A 16,016-nucleotide genomic window follows, 5' to 3' on the forward strand; every position below is an offset into this window, starting at 1 on the left:
GTGTGTGTAATAGTGCTTAATGAAGATGCATTTCACTCAGAAATTGCACTCATTCAAAAAAAGTATAACAACGTGATTTTGGCGGAAATAATGATCTTCGAAAATCACGCTATGATGATTTCGAAGAAAATGGATGTGTCAAACAGAATAAATTAAAGGATAAGGAAGAATCAAGATAAGAATGTGATTGGAAAGGAAACGCAAACCCAAAACAAACATAATCATAATATTGGTAAGAAATCCTATTTATTCAATGGTTATCACTACCGAAAGTGGATGAATGAAATTTAATTAGAAATTTCTGCCAAAACAAATAATAATGTGTGTATGTCCGTGTACCCGGTTATTGTAAAATGCTGCTGAATGTTCTTTTTTCTCCAAATTCTCGGTGGTTTATTTGAAAAGTCGCTAAATATTACCCAGTGATTACACATTGACAGTGTTTATTGGTAATTGAAAGCATAGTTCTTCACGTTTTTCCAAAAGAAACAAGTAAATAAATACAAAAATATTTTTTTTTTGACATAAAATCATGTGTGTTGTTATAGATTCTGGTCAATATTTACAATACAAACAAGTCCTTTGGAGCCATTCTTGCAGTTATTGGATCATAAACTACCTACAAATCTACTGCATACCAATATTTCACCGATTGTCTTCTATCTGGATGCTTCTTGTCCAACTTCCTTTCAGTTAAAGAGGCAAAATAGTAAATGACCTCAATGTATATGTTGACAAAAAGTATCGTGTCATGGCAAGATAGGTTAATTGTGTTTATGATGAAAACACAATGGAAAGCTACTAATCAAAGGCGTTGTGCATTGTTTTTAATATGAAATATGATGCTATTTTGGGCATTTTTGGTGGTTATAATAGTTTTTTAGGGCAACTTGAACTGTCATGTGTAACTGCTGGGTGAAGAAATTTGTTCTTAATGAGAAATTATGGCAATATGAACTTTGCTTGTTGCTTACGAAATGTGAAAGATTGTTTGAATGACTTTTTCTCACCATGACGAAAAATTTCACTATATAAATTCTCTATCTCTTATCCCGAATTGTCAAATTCTAACTTCTGAGTGCGATATTGTTGTTGATTTTATAGAGATTTTCGCTTCTTTCTTTAAATACATGGCCAAAACCAAATTTTGGGAACCAAATTTGGGAAATTTTTCTGCTTGTTTTGCCTGCAGGGAAAAAGTTAATTCATATTTACATAGCAAATATGTGGCAAAATGTTTTATGCGTTGTAATTTTGGCGATGTGACTATTACTCATTTATTGCAATTGCACCTGAATAAAATAAGAAAACCTGCTGATGATTTGGAAGTTCAGATTTCGGAATGGTTTTGAAAGTGATTCACCAAAGAAGATGAATGCAAAATATAAGTCGGTTTCATTGGGTAAAAATATTCGAATCAATTTGGAAATGCAATGGAATCAAATGTGCAAAAATAAGAAAAACACCGAAAATTAATGGTTTTTAAGCAAAAAATTTCATCAAAAGCAACCATTATCGGTACTTTCGAAATTAGTCCTGCAGCAAAATGAATAATAATTTTGAAATATCTAGGAAGTTGCGAGCAGGTTGAATTAAGAAATTATTTTGAAGCTGAATACGATAGAAAAGAAAACTTGGTAATCTGAAAAGAGTCTGGTGGATTCACCTACGACTTACTTTGTGCGATCAAAACTTTTTATACAGTCATCTACCGTTTTATACAGTCATCATATCAAACAACTATGCAATTGTTCTATCCTTTTACAGCTCTAGGAACGACAGAGATTGCGGGAAGGGATTCACTGGAACAGTAAAGAAAGATCTGAACTAAAGGAGGGTGGTAAGCTCAGAGAATCCTACCTCTTTTTCCCCCACCACGGATGTGCCATCAACTGGATCCTCGGCCCTCGTCAGAATGTTGGATACGATGCTATTTCAAACACATTTCGGTGTGTTTGAGCGTGTCTTCCCTAATTCAAGACTTTCACTTCATAAATCGACAACTGACAGCTCCGCGACCCCGTACCGCAGTCCTAGCCTTGTGTCATGGTTTCAAATGGGTACTGCTATTACACGCATTATGTAGTATATATACTATATGTATATATACAAACGTTATGTGTGTACGATATAAATACGGGACGGGTACTTAAGGGTCAAGGACAGTCACAAGCTGACTGCTCAGGCGTCGTAAATCCAGTGTTAGTCCTTAAACAGGGAAGCTTCTCTTCGTACTCCAACTTTGCATTTCTGACGTTTGCTGTGGTCCGGAAGACCGGTCACCCGTGGTGAGATCAAGAAAAAGATTCGAAAAGCTCAAGAATCAGGTGTTCCAAAACCAACAATATCTCTGGGATCCCCGCATGCTGCACACGTAAGTTACATCCCATCATTCCATTGCAAATTTATTTCATTGTTTGATGCTACGAAATGACAAAAAAGAAAATTTAGCAGAAATTTTTACACCAAATAAACTATTGTCATGTTTTATTTCCCTATCAGGGTACCCATTTATCTTTTCTTTTTACTGACGTATCAATGTCAATGTCTTATTTCATTCCTCTCATTCCGAACTGTGTTCCATGTCTATGGGCACAATACAATCTCGCCCAAATTACTAGACAAATCTTCAGCTTGGAAGCTTATGATTATGTGCCATAGCGTCAATAGGATTAGTTCCGGATAAAAATTTGCTCACAAATATGTGATTCCAAGACTCCCATGAAAGTTAGTTATTACTGTTTGAGGTCGCGGACGTGGTAGACTCCTAGCGATTTTCCTTTCAAATCCTCAATCTCGTAAAGACATTTCCCTACCGCACGCACAATCCTGCACTTGACAAACTTCTTACATAGCTTAGCATTGATATTTTTACTGAAATCGCTTAGCTGGTGATTCCTATGATAGATTTCCTGGCCGGGGACAAATTTAACTTTTCGGGTTCTAACATTGTATTTCCTAGCCCTATCAATATGACTCCTTTCTAAATTCTTCTTGACTTCGTTACGAATCAACTCGAGCTTTGAGGACTTAGGCAGAGCACTAAACTCAGGGTCATTCATACTCTCCAACTGCTTTGCCAACCTATACACACTGCCATGTGTTATCATGTTGGTGCCAAAGAGTGCAAAGTATGGTGTCATACCTATCGAAGAGTGGACCGCTGACCGCAAAGCACACTCTATAGCAGACAGATTCTGATCCCAATCTCTCTGATCATCCTTTAAATAGGACCTTATAGCTGTCAATATTGACTGGTTTACACGCTCAGATTGGTTGGCTTGTGGGGCATACAGACCAGTTCGAAAATGTCTTACACCATATGCTTCTAGGAAGTTTGAAAAATCCTTTCCAACGAACTGCTGACCGTTGTCTGACATTAAGACTTCGGGAACCCCAAACTTGTGAAAGACTTCATCCATTAAGAACTTAATCACATTTTTTGAGGTTGCCTTTGCCAATGGTTTTAGCAGAACAAACTTGGTGACATGGTCGAGTACTATAAAAATGTAAGAGTTGTTGGACTTGGATCGCACATATGGGCCAAGAAAATCAACATAAATTTTCTGAAACGGTCTCCCAAAGGGTATGTTGTCACTCATCGGCTGTTGCATGTTTTGATAATTGGCCTTTGATTCCTTACAAACAGAACACTTTCGTACATACTCCCTTACTTGCAGATTCATATTAGGCCAATAGTATAACTGCTTTAGCCGTTTCAGCGTCTTATGATAACCACCATGAGCCGCTGTTGTTGCACTATGTGCTCGGGTAATTGCTGTAACCGTCAGTGTCGCTGGGACCCACAGCTTCCAAACAAAGTCCTCAAGAGGTATATCTAGAGTGACCGGAATCGTCCTCTTATATATGTAGCCATCCTTGACTATTAGATCTGGGAGGCTATCTTGATTCTGTTCAATGGCTTGAATCTTTGCCATGTATTCTTCACTTTTAAAGTCCTCCGCCGTCAGATCCACCAGACTTTCCATCTCTTCTACCAGTTCCTCCAGGTTATAACGCGATAGAACATCCGGCACTATATTTTGACTTCCTCTGCGGTGTTCTATATCGAAAGAATGACTTTGCAGAAGGAGGCTCCACCTAGCCAAACGTCCACTCAGCTCTTTATTTGTCATCAGCCATTTAAGGGACGAATGGTCTGTGATCACCGTGAACGGCATCAGCTCAATATATGGCCTGAATTTCTTAATTGCCATTACCACAGCCAGGCACTCACGCTCCGTCACAGAATAGTTTTTCTGGGCTGGGGTCAACTTCTGCGACATATAGGCAACTGGGTGCTCTCCCCCCTCATCGTCCTTCTGAAAAAGTACACCACCTATTCCCAAGTCCGACGCGTCGCATTGCACATAAAAATGTCGACTAAAATCGGGATGCTGCAGGACGGGACTCTGCGTCAATGCTAGCTTCAGCTTCTCGAACGCCTGCTTAGCTTCCTCACCAAATTCAAAAGAACGACCTTTCTTGAGGGTGGCGAATATAGGTGTGGCTAGAGTCGCGTAATCTGCGATAAAACGGCGATACCAGCCGGTCATCCCCGTGAATCTTCGCACTTGCCTAGCATTCTTGGGGTAGCTACAGCTAACAATGGCTGCCACCTTCTCAGGATCGACCTTTAATTTGCCCTCGCCCACGATATAGCCTAGGTAGCGTAACTCCCGAAAGCAGAATTTCGATTTTCCGACATTGATTGTCAAGTTTGCTGCTTTCAGGCAGCCCGCAACTTCCCTTAAAAGGTTGAGGTGCGTTTCAAGATCGGGTGCTACGATGAGCAAGTCATCCAGATACACGAATACCCTTTCGCGCAGGTGCCCCGGAATGACCTTGTCCATCAACCGACATAACCTTTGGGCTGCATTACACAACCCAAAAGGCATGACGGTATAATGGTACAAGGGTCTTCCAGGGACCGTGAACGCTGTCTTCTCTCTACTTTTCATTTCAAGCGGGATTTGCCAGAAAGCATCTTTTAAATCCACACTTGAAATGAAATGGGTATCCCCCAATCTGCTGAGCAGGCCCTCAATATTTGGGAGCGGATAGGCATCCTTGACAGTCAGGGCATTGAGCTTCCTGGCGTCCAGGCATAGCCTGTTCTTGGTACCTTTGCGCACCAGGGTGACAGGGCTATTCCAGGGGCTTTGGCTTTGCTCAATGACCTTCATGTCAAGCATCCTATCCAACTCCGCAAACATAAGAGACTGCACCGCAGGCGAGACAGGGTAGTGTTTCTGTTTCACAGGCTCCGCATCCCCTGTATCAATGACGTGGGTCTCGAGACTCGTTTTCCCCAGACCGAGCACTGCAAAAGATGGAAATAGGGCAATCACCTCATCTAGACGTTTCTGGTCTTCTACGGACAGCTTATGTAAAGTGGGATCAGAAACCTCCGCTTCAGTTTCTTCCTCCATCGATAAGCACTCAATGGCAGCCAACAGCTTGAAAGACCGCATGAAGTCTACCCCGAGGTAAAGTACCCTGCCTAAGGTTGGAACTAAGAAGAATTCTACCTCTTTTTCGAGCCTATTTAATTTTATCTGTGTTCTGATTCGGCCTACAACTGGGTGAGGCGTCCCGTCAGCAGTCTTAATAATTGACTTAAAGGGATAAATAGGGATATTGGCTCGTTCCGCAAGATCGACACCGCCTCTACCAAGGCAGGTGACGGTGGCTCCACTATCTAGGAGACCTTCGACCTCCTCCGAACCAATCTTGATTCGGGCGTATAAACGGGTATCCTCTCCCTCGTAAAGCCTTGCCTCCGATATTTGATGCCTTAACGTTTTTCGAACCTTGAACCTGTTTCTAGCTCTGACTATTCTCTTAGTTCTATTCGGACTGTATATCTTTGTTCTACTTACTGGTATTAATTCATTTTCCTTTTCAGTATTAATATCGGAATTCATTTCTACTAACTTATTCACTTCAGTACTCTTACTAACTAAACTATCTCCTATGACTTCAGTATTCTTAACAGCTAAATTATCTTCTACAACTTCATTATCCTCACTAGCTATTTCCTTACTACTATCTTCCTTAAAAATTCTTTCCCTAGCAGCTTCATATTTCTGCAGACGGACATGCCAGGGTATTATCTCCTTAACTCTACTTTCAGTTACTTCATTTTTGACTAACCTAACATTGCTACTATTATCTCTCAAAATTTTCACTGGGAGTGCCCTCTGCTCCTCAGGCTCCACTACTGGGGATTCGACTGGGCCGGACGCGCTATCCCCCTCGCGGCACCGGTCTTTTGGTTTCCCTGGCATCTGGGACAGTTTGGTTTGACTACCTTCTCCAGACCACAACCGTAGCAGAATAAATTTCGTGTGGTAGATGGACAATCCATGAAGCCATGCCCCTTCTCCTTACAATTCCAGCAGATATAACCCGCTTGCCTGGAGATTGCGTCCACTTCCCATTCATTCGTGGGATCTCCACACTCGATGGCATGTACTCGAGGAGGGAATTGCTGCCTATGTAGTTGTGAGGCTTGCTTCTGGTTAGTCAGCAGATGCTCGGCTTTCCGGCACTCTTCCCGGAAATGTTGTAGCCCATAGATCTTAATAGGGAAAACCAGAGACGCCATTGCCGGCTTGAGATTATTCTTTAACATGTCCACGAGCATACCTTCGTCCATTGGCACTCGCTGCTGGTGATGTAAATGTAGTACGGCATTGTAGAAATCTTCGAAAGCTTCATGAGGACCTTGGCGACGATCAATCATGCGACGCTGGACGTCAAAGTCGCTTTCAAACTTCCTGAACTGCGACAGGAATGTATGCTTGATGTCCTGGAAGCTAGTTAGTCTCCCTAAGCGCCGTTGCATCCAAAACCAATTTTCGGCTGGACCTTCCAAAAGCTGAGGAAACTTTTTAGCGACCTCTTCATCGCTACAGCCATAATCCGCCTTCAATTGCTCCAGCCGAAAAATGAAATCTTCAGCCGTAATAGATTTCGAGGTCCCATCGAACTTTAGCTTCCACCTATCCATCTCACTTCGCCTGGAATTGTACGCCGAATATGGAGGTGGCCAGTTATTCGGGAACATTGGCGGCCAGCTGATCTCAGAGCGCTGCTGGTTACTACTCGAAGGAGGTAGCTGCCCGTTCCCCGGATGATCCTCTTGCCCCGTTGCACTGGAGCCTTGCTGTGGTAGCAGTTGTGGTTGCGGACCCTGCTGTGGAGGTCGGTGGTCATGATCTCGGTGCTCGGAACGCCCGCCTGAGACCGCCGGAGGAGGTTGATTCTGACCTGTCGCTGCGCTCGGCGGAATCGGTGGCCTCTGGTTGGATTGACAGGAGCCTTGCACAACCCCTAACTGGGACAACGTCCGTTGCACTATCTGTGGCACCAGGAAACTCAATCTGTCGTCCAGCACCCTAGCAAGCTCCATCTCTCCAACTACTATGGCCGAATTAACGCCCCCTCTCTGCTGGACGTCACCTGCTTGGCCAGACACCCTGTCTTGCTGCACTTGTGGCCGATTCTCCCTCACTTCCAGCCGTATATTTCGCGCCGTTAGACTACTAAAGTCTGGAGTATCCGGAGTAGCGTCGTCTATTGAGGAAATGGACTCATTAACTGGCTGGGCTGGACTCGACATTGCGGACATAATGTTCGTTCCCACTGTGGTCACAGTGCAGACTGCTGTCGTATTTGCTGTAAAACCACTCTCTGTATTGACTGCTGTTGTAGCCGTAGCCGTCGACGCAGCTGTTGCCATGCCGGAGGAGGTTGGGACGTTATCTTCAACTTCGTATGACTTAGACCTAGTCTTCATACTCCCCTCTACCACTATCCGCACTGACACACACTCTACCTAACTGCTCCTAAACCACTCAATCTTCTAAAAATAGCCTTTAAACTCTATTCAAGATATGCCAGATCATATAAAAAAAACCCTGAAAACAATAATTCAATTACAATATCTCATTAAACTCACTTCCTTCATAAAATATAAATAAACACACTAAATATGCTCTCTCTGTTTTCAGGAAAACAAAAAAAAATGTCGGAATGCCGAAACAAATGCAATGACAAAGGCTTCGAAAATGCAGACTTACACAGGTGGGTATACAAACCAATCAAACTCTCCAATATAAACTCCAAAACATTCACTTTGTCTCCAAAAAGTAAAAGCTTCTTTCTCTTTCAGATGACTTGTTGTAACTTAAACTTTAAAATGGGAATGATTTGCAACCTAGCGGACAAAGATCCAAAGGACACTGAAAAAGCCTTTCCACCAGAAAAATATTCAGGACTCTTTAGTCGGGAATCAGTAACTTCAAGAGACAGACGGACAGGTAAGCAAATCATCTTGGGCTATTGCGATTGACTATTGTATTTAATGATGTATTTCTCTTCTTTTCAGAAACGTCGCTGCTGAATTGCTGCTGTACAACAAGGTGAGCATACCATGACTTACGTCTCCTTCAAGAAAAGGCACTACCACCCCAACCCCATCCTACCCCTCAGAGGCCCACCATCTTGCCTATGGTTAAGACTTCTGACAAATCTCTCACCAGCCTAAGATGCTCGACCCCCAAGACGTAGGGCAGCGTTGGAAGTGGCATAAAAAGGAATTTGAGAACCTGATTACTCAGGCCCCATGTTGCGGGCGCCATTTTTGTCCTGTCCTAGGGACCCCTAACGTCTGGAGAAGGAACTAAATCACTGACGGCGCTGGCTGGCTGACATATTGCACGGCGATAGCTCAGTCTTTGGGGCCGCAGTTCTTGTCAGTGACACTAGCCCTCGTTAGGGTGGACAAAAAACCAAAATATTATTGCCAGCTGGATGACAAACAAAACAAACAACAGTCATGAATCATTCAGTATGATTGGTTTACCTCGTTGGAGAGTGCTTGGTCAATTGGGCACTTATTAGCTATTGTATGTGCCGGAGAATTCCCACCCCACCATGGTATTCCTTCTCTCCCAAAACATTATGGAATACCCCAAATTCTGCCCACCTGCTTGCGTCTACATTTTCTTACCTTTTAGTTGTTTAGATTGCCATTATAAAAATCATAGAAAATTTCAATTCACGTTATAAAAGGTTTTATTAAAAGCCATTTTCGTTCACAAAATATTTCATTTCATTCTAAAAAGTTATTATTCATAAATGTTTGCGCTTAGAAAACAGTTTAAGAGAGAAAATTATAAGGTTTATGAAATTACAAATTCCAAATTAGCAAACGGAAAAAAATCAAAAATTAATATAGATCTGCAAACTAATCATGTTTCTTCTTTTTCAGGTGTAAACAGGTGATGTAGATTTGACGAGTGAAGATTTAGCGGCTGGCCTGCAGAGATGGCTATTGGATTGGTTCTTCCCCAAGGCGTATTAAGTATCGTGAGGTAAGTATTGGTAAGGTAAGTAACCGTAAGTTAAGTATTCAGTTTTATAGTTTTAGCGTTTAATTATATTCCAGGTTTAAATATATTACGTGATTTATATATTTTTATCTAATTGTACATTTTCTTTTCTTTTTTCAGTTTCAGAATTGAAAACAAAAGGGAGACGATGGCGCCTACATTAGATGGCGATAGCTTACATGAAAACAGCCCCCTAAACCCTAGATCGAGCTCAACCACGAGTTTTCCGGACTATTTACCCAAAATACGGTGAGTATAGACTAACTAATTCCCCATTGGTTTCCTTCTTCACTAATAAACTTTTTACTTCTCTTCTCTTTTCATATCAACTACCGGGAATCTAATTATTTGGGCCGTCGTCCGTCTGTCTGTCCAAGTATTGGTGTATCACAAGTCTGGGAAGAAATACCAAAGCATGCCGGTCTGGTCATGCATCAACACTGCGCCTCCCTCGTTGGATTGGATGCGTGATGAGTGTGGCTCCAGGAATGTGCTGACAATCTTTATACTGTATTTTATTTAAATTTGACTTTTGTTTAATGTTCTTTGTGGCTTCTTTTGTTATATTTTAAGTTTTGTTAACTTCAATTGAGTTTTCTTTATGTTGAGTGTATATTTGTTTCATAACTTTACTTTGTGTTTGTTACGATCAGTCTTTGTTAATGTTATAGTTCAATTTCTTTTCTTCCTTTTATTTCAGGATATGAATTTTTAATTTTCTTTTCAGGTAATGTAGTTCTTGTCTAATTAATTGTAGTGTTGAATGTTTGAATTTTTTTTTTTTTATTTACTTTCAATAAAAGTTCACAGAACATAAAAGATTAAAATGCCCACTGTGTTTTCTTTCCTCTCTGGTAGCCACACGTCCAATCATCTTCACGGGTAAAGTAAAAAGGACAGATTTTCCTATCATTTTCTTACAGGAAATTTCCTCCATTTTCTATCATTTTCCATTTCTCTCTTATTTGCCCTTATTGACGTTTGCCAACTATTATACCAAACAGCTGTTTTAGTGAATGGCAAAACAAAATGCTCTTCTTCTTCTTTTTCGCATTTAACCCTTTAAAAGGCGCACACCACAGCGCTTGGATTAATTGGAGAATTGAGAAAGTAAACTCAACTGTGATTGAATTTAGTGGAAACTTTTTTAATTTGTGTTTATATAATAAAGTTCTTTGTATTATTGTTTTACACAAATAATAAATGCATTTTATTTATTCTGGGATATTTCGCAATGGCTTGCATTTTTATTGCATCTTTAGACTGACAAAAATGCAATCCAAAGATTGCCTTTAAATTCTATCCAAAACACTACATCAAAAGCTGTGATTTGGATCGAAAATGGAGTGCATCCTAGCTGTGTGCTGTGGAAGCAAAATGGAGTGCATCCTAACTGCGCGCTCTCTTGTAAAATTCATAAGTGAATTCATAGGAAAAGATGTATTCCAACGGCAAATGTACCGTACACTTGTAGTGATCCAACTGCATCCGCGGATGCAAACTTTTTGCTGGGAACCTATAGTGTGATACTCATGGTTTAATTAGAAGGTTAGCTAAAGATTTCTGTCAGTTTAATTTTTTTCGTTCGAGTGGTCCTAAAACGTCAAAACAACCCAGCAAACCAAATGTCGTATGTCCGACACATCGGAACAATGGGTGGATTCCATTCCTATGAAAAATTAAAATTAAAAATATTTGTCTTTAAAATTTTTCATTTGACATTTATTTCCTTTAAAATTTTTTTTATTTTACATTTTCACAGAAAAAGAATTGAGCCCTTTTTGTATTTTTTTTCTGCACTCGTTCGTGAATTTCACGAAAAAAGATACACTTTGGTTGTCATATCGATAGACGCATGGTACAATAATGTATAAGGTAGGCCACAGCAAACAGCTGATTACATCTTGTTATGGCCTATTCTGTCAAAAGCAGGGGGGTTACTCTGTATTGCGATGCGTTTGCGTTTGGTATTTTTTTAGCGCAAGAAATTTGCGTTAACGCAAATTGTTGATTTTTTAATATGCAGTAATTCTTTCGAATGAACGATTTGTCAAGTATTAACATTTTTTGAAAGTTGTTCTAAAAGTACGGGAACTGAAAAATTACAAATATTGTAAAATTTCTAGCTGAAATGTCGCCGTATCTGCAAATCAGATGCCAACAATCCCGATGTAACATCAGTAAAACTTTTCAAGTAGAAGATAAGAGAATGGCATATTTGTTTTCGCTGTCTTAAGTTTTGGGTACAACTTTTGCTATTTTTGGAACACGTATCTAGCAATAATATTCAGGAGCATAACTGAAGTGATTTTTATTTTTTACTCTATTTGGTACTTTTAAAATAAACAGTGAAGTTCTAAATTTCATATCTTTTGTAAAACCGACTAACTATGCATATACATCTACCTTTATTATTGCTCCATGTCATTTGACGTTTTAAGCCAAGGCAAATTCATATAAGGTATATGCATGAATTACAACAACTAACAAATTTAAGGCCCCCACCCATTTATTAGTCTGTGCCGTCAGTCCGATGAACCCTTTCTGTATGTGTGACTGACAAGTGTGTAGCACGAACCATCAGTCAAGTCTAAAAATCTTGAATTTCTCCTCCAAAAATGAATGAATTCTACGTTTTTTGTGTTCCAATACCAACATTATTTTCTGTTTTTCAAAATTATTTATTGACAATTTGAAAATAAACACAATTCACCCAGACTGATGAGGTTCATTTTGAAATCAAAACTATTTTGATTTTCATCAGTCTTGGAAAACTCACACATGCATTCTCAAAATTTCAAAAATTTACACATACTACCATAAATGCTGGCAGTCAGACTGACTAATGAGTGGGGACCTTTACAAAAACTACATTGTTGTTATTGAAAATTAATTGTCAAAGATAAATATTGAATAATAGGGTCGTTCCAATTTTTTTCAGGAAAATCATCTAAAATAGAACAAATTTAAATCAAAATATAAATATAACGCATTCAGAACTCTCGTAGGTAATTTTTATAACACGTTTATGTTGAAAAGAAGTATTTTATGGTAGCAAATTTCAAAGTTTCAAATTTCAGGAGTAGACCCTATTAAGTTTTGAAAACCAAATTTACAAAAAAAGTAGTGCTTCTGATAAAAGAATGAAATAGAAAAGGGCAACCCAGTTCGAAATTTGTTCGGCCTCCTTTATTCTTTTATTTTTATTATGTCAAAAATGAAGCAGGAAAGCAAGGCAATCAGGCGAGACAGCTTATGTACGCAGGCCTTTACGTCTCCACATGGTCTGTGTGGGTAGATATGGAATGTTTTTATTTCGTGTCATATGACATTGATGCCTAGTGTAAACACCACTTTAGGCACATTGGCAGATGCAAAATTCACAAAATAATTATTAAGTGTGTTCTACATATGTGTGCATACCAACTGTCACTTTTTACAAATCTGAATTTTGTACACATGGTGTGAACCATACAGAAATTTCAATGCATCAAAGTGTTATGTGCATACATATGTATATTTTTCGAAAAGAACGCGCTCTATTCTCGTCTGTACAACCAAAGGTAAACAGCTGTTTTGTTTGTACGCGATATAAATAAAGAAAACGAATGAAAAATAAAATTTTGTCGTGCAGAAGGAATTACATATGGGCGAAAAATGTGACAGTTGCTATGCATGAATATGTAATCATAAAATTGCTATAGTGCGGAATTCGATTTAAGAACACCTTGTTTAATGAATTTTTTTAATGAAATTCACGCTAGTGTGGACCGGGACATAGGGAATCCATTGGAGTAAGTCCATATTTACATTAAGCAATTATCCTTGCGGCAACTGGCAGTCGGTGAGAGAGGGTGTTGGGAGGCAAAGGGTTACCATATTCAACACCCCTCTCTCCCCAAACTGACAACTGTCGCAAGGAAAATTGCTTAATGTAAATATGGACTAAGCAAAGGAATTGACAGTTTAAATCTAATGAATTTCTAATGCCCGTAATTTCTACGTGTAGTTATCTATGAGTTCATAGATATCCCCCGTGTAAGCAAAATGTCATAATTTCAATCCATAGGTAACGTTACCGGGTCGAAAACGGCCGTGTTACTTATGCCAAGTTTACACTTGCGCTCTAAAATCCACTGCATTTCACGAAATCCTGAAATACATCCCGGTGTTTACACTTATTTTTTGTTGATTTCACACATATCACAATGATCAAGGTAGATGCATACGCGCAGCTGATCGAACATGAATTTTCAAAATAAGTTGTTGCAAATTGAATTAGTCATCAAAAATATACGACAATATAGAACTTTACAACTTTATTTCGAAAATTATCGTAAAACTATCTATATATCGTATTAATTGTGTATAGAACCCGTTCCCGTACTCCGAAGTCTAGCAAGACTTACACTTCTCTTTAAACAAAAATAGCGCCGAATAACACCCTATTCTTCTGTTTTCTGCCATACAATTTTGGCGTAGTAGAAACTAGCAACATGTTCATTATCATCTAAATACGATAGCTGATACGTTGATTTGTTGCAGTTTTTGCAATTTCCGTCATTTTTTCGTTCCCGTATTTTTTAGAAATTTTTATGGGAAAGCAATTTTTGACAACTCGCTCTTTTTTCTAACATTACCATTAAACAATTACGGGGACACAAAGAAAAATAGCATTGTAACAAAGCAATTTAATATTTTTTCACATTGTTTACAAATTTTTTGTTGCAGCAATTGACCATCTACCTTGTTTATTGTGATACGTGAAAAGTGTTGCAACTTTTGGTACTTTTTCTGTCACAAACAGGGTTGTATATCATGTGTACTGTGATTTCGATGTTGATTTCGCTGAAATCACGAAATGAGATGATTTCATTTTTGTATGCGAAATCATGATAATTTTTGCTTGATTCCGCGCGAAATCACGAAACGCCTTCGAAATCACGAAAAGACGACGAATGTAAACCAAACATTACACCAAGGATTTTGCCTGGTTGATCGTTGCCAATGTGTTAATAATTGTAAAACACTTATATGTGGCAATGTTTTTACGAAATCATGAATGAAAATCACCAATGTTACCACATGTTTTCAAAATTTACACGCCTCGGTAAATGGCACGTAGAAATTACCAAACGCGTAGGTAAAGATAACTAATAGGTAGCTACCTACCCGGTTACCTAGGGCTAGAAATTACGGGCATAAAATGTATACATAATAGCTCATTTAGACTACTCATAAATACTCAACCAGTTCAAATCTCATTGCATTTACACCCCGGTTACACTATACCGTATGAACCCAGTGGGTTTGGATTTCAAATGTCATTTCCATAGCGCAAACGTCAAATAAATCCTCATGAAGAGGGTTAAGCCGGCAAAAAACTCTAGTGTAACCAAGGCATTAAATTCAATCCAAAACACTGCATCAAATGCCGTAATTTGTTGTAAAAAATATACGACATTTGCTCTGTTCCAGAACCTGCAAGAAGCTACTATTTTTTACTACGATAACATTTTCCCTTTATGTTATCGGAAAAAATAGTAAAAATTAGTAGATTCTTGCAGTTCTGGAACAAACCAATTATACAAATTTACTGCTTTATAGTACGTTTATATATAACCGGATTTAATAAACCCACTGGGTTTCAAATGTCAATTCCATTGCTTATATTTCCAATAAATCCTTATAAAGAAAGTTAGCCCTGCAAAAAAAAAACTATAATATAAACATGGCCTTATTTCGAAAATAATCGCAAAATTGTATATATCAACATATGTCATAATTAAGCTGGAAACACATACAACGTTTGGGTAAAGTTTTGTGACGTTTTGGCCGTTTTTACACTGTTGGGCATGATGCCGAAAAATTCAAATTCATTTGAAATATATGTCGACAAACAGATAAACGCTGGACTTTGGTAACGTCGTCGCCCTGTTGTTGTTGTTTTTTTCTCGACGCCCAACGCAAAACTTTAATCAAACGTTGTATCTGTTTTCAGCTTTACTGTGTGCTTCCACAGCACACAGCTAGAATGCAGTCAATTTTCGATCCAAATGACGGCATTTGATGAAGTGTTTTGGATTGAATTTAATGACATGGTTCCCTAGAGTTTTTTGCCGGGTTATGCTATGTTTACATTTGCGAAATCCACTCGATTTCAACTGTCAATTCCATAGCTCAAACGTCAAATGAAATCTAATCTGGATTTCATTTGACGTTTAACCTATGGATTTGACAGTTGAAATCGAGTGGATTTCGTAAATGTAAACCAAGCATTAACCCCCTTAATGAGGATTTATTTGACGTTTGCGTTATGAAAATGATATTTGAAACCCAAACCCACTGGGTTAATCCGGTTAAGTGTAACCGGGGTATAAATGCAGTATAAAGATGCTATAAAAATGCAAGTCATTGCAAATATCCCAAAATAAATAAAATACATTTATTATTTGTGGAAACAAGAATATTAACTTTATTATGCTTGGTTTACATTTACGAAATTCTCTCGATTTAACTGTCAATTCCTTTGCGTATACGTCAAATGAAAACTCATTCGAAATCCATTGGATTTCATTTGACGTTTAAGCAATGGAATTGACAGTTTAAATCGAG

This window comes from Musca autumnalis, unplaced genomic scaffold (genome assembly GCF_047663935.1).
Source record: "Musca autumnalis isolate F117 unplaced genomic scaffold, ASM4766393v1 scaffold_2, whole genome shotgun sequence".
Lineage (NCBI taxonomy): Eukaryota > Metazoa > Arthropoda > Insecta > Diptera > Muscidae > Musca > Musca autumnalis.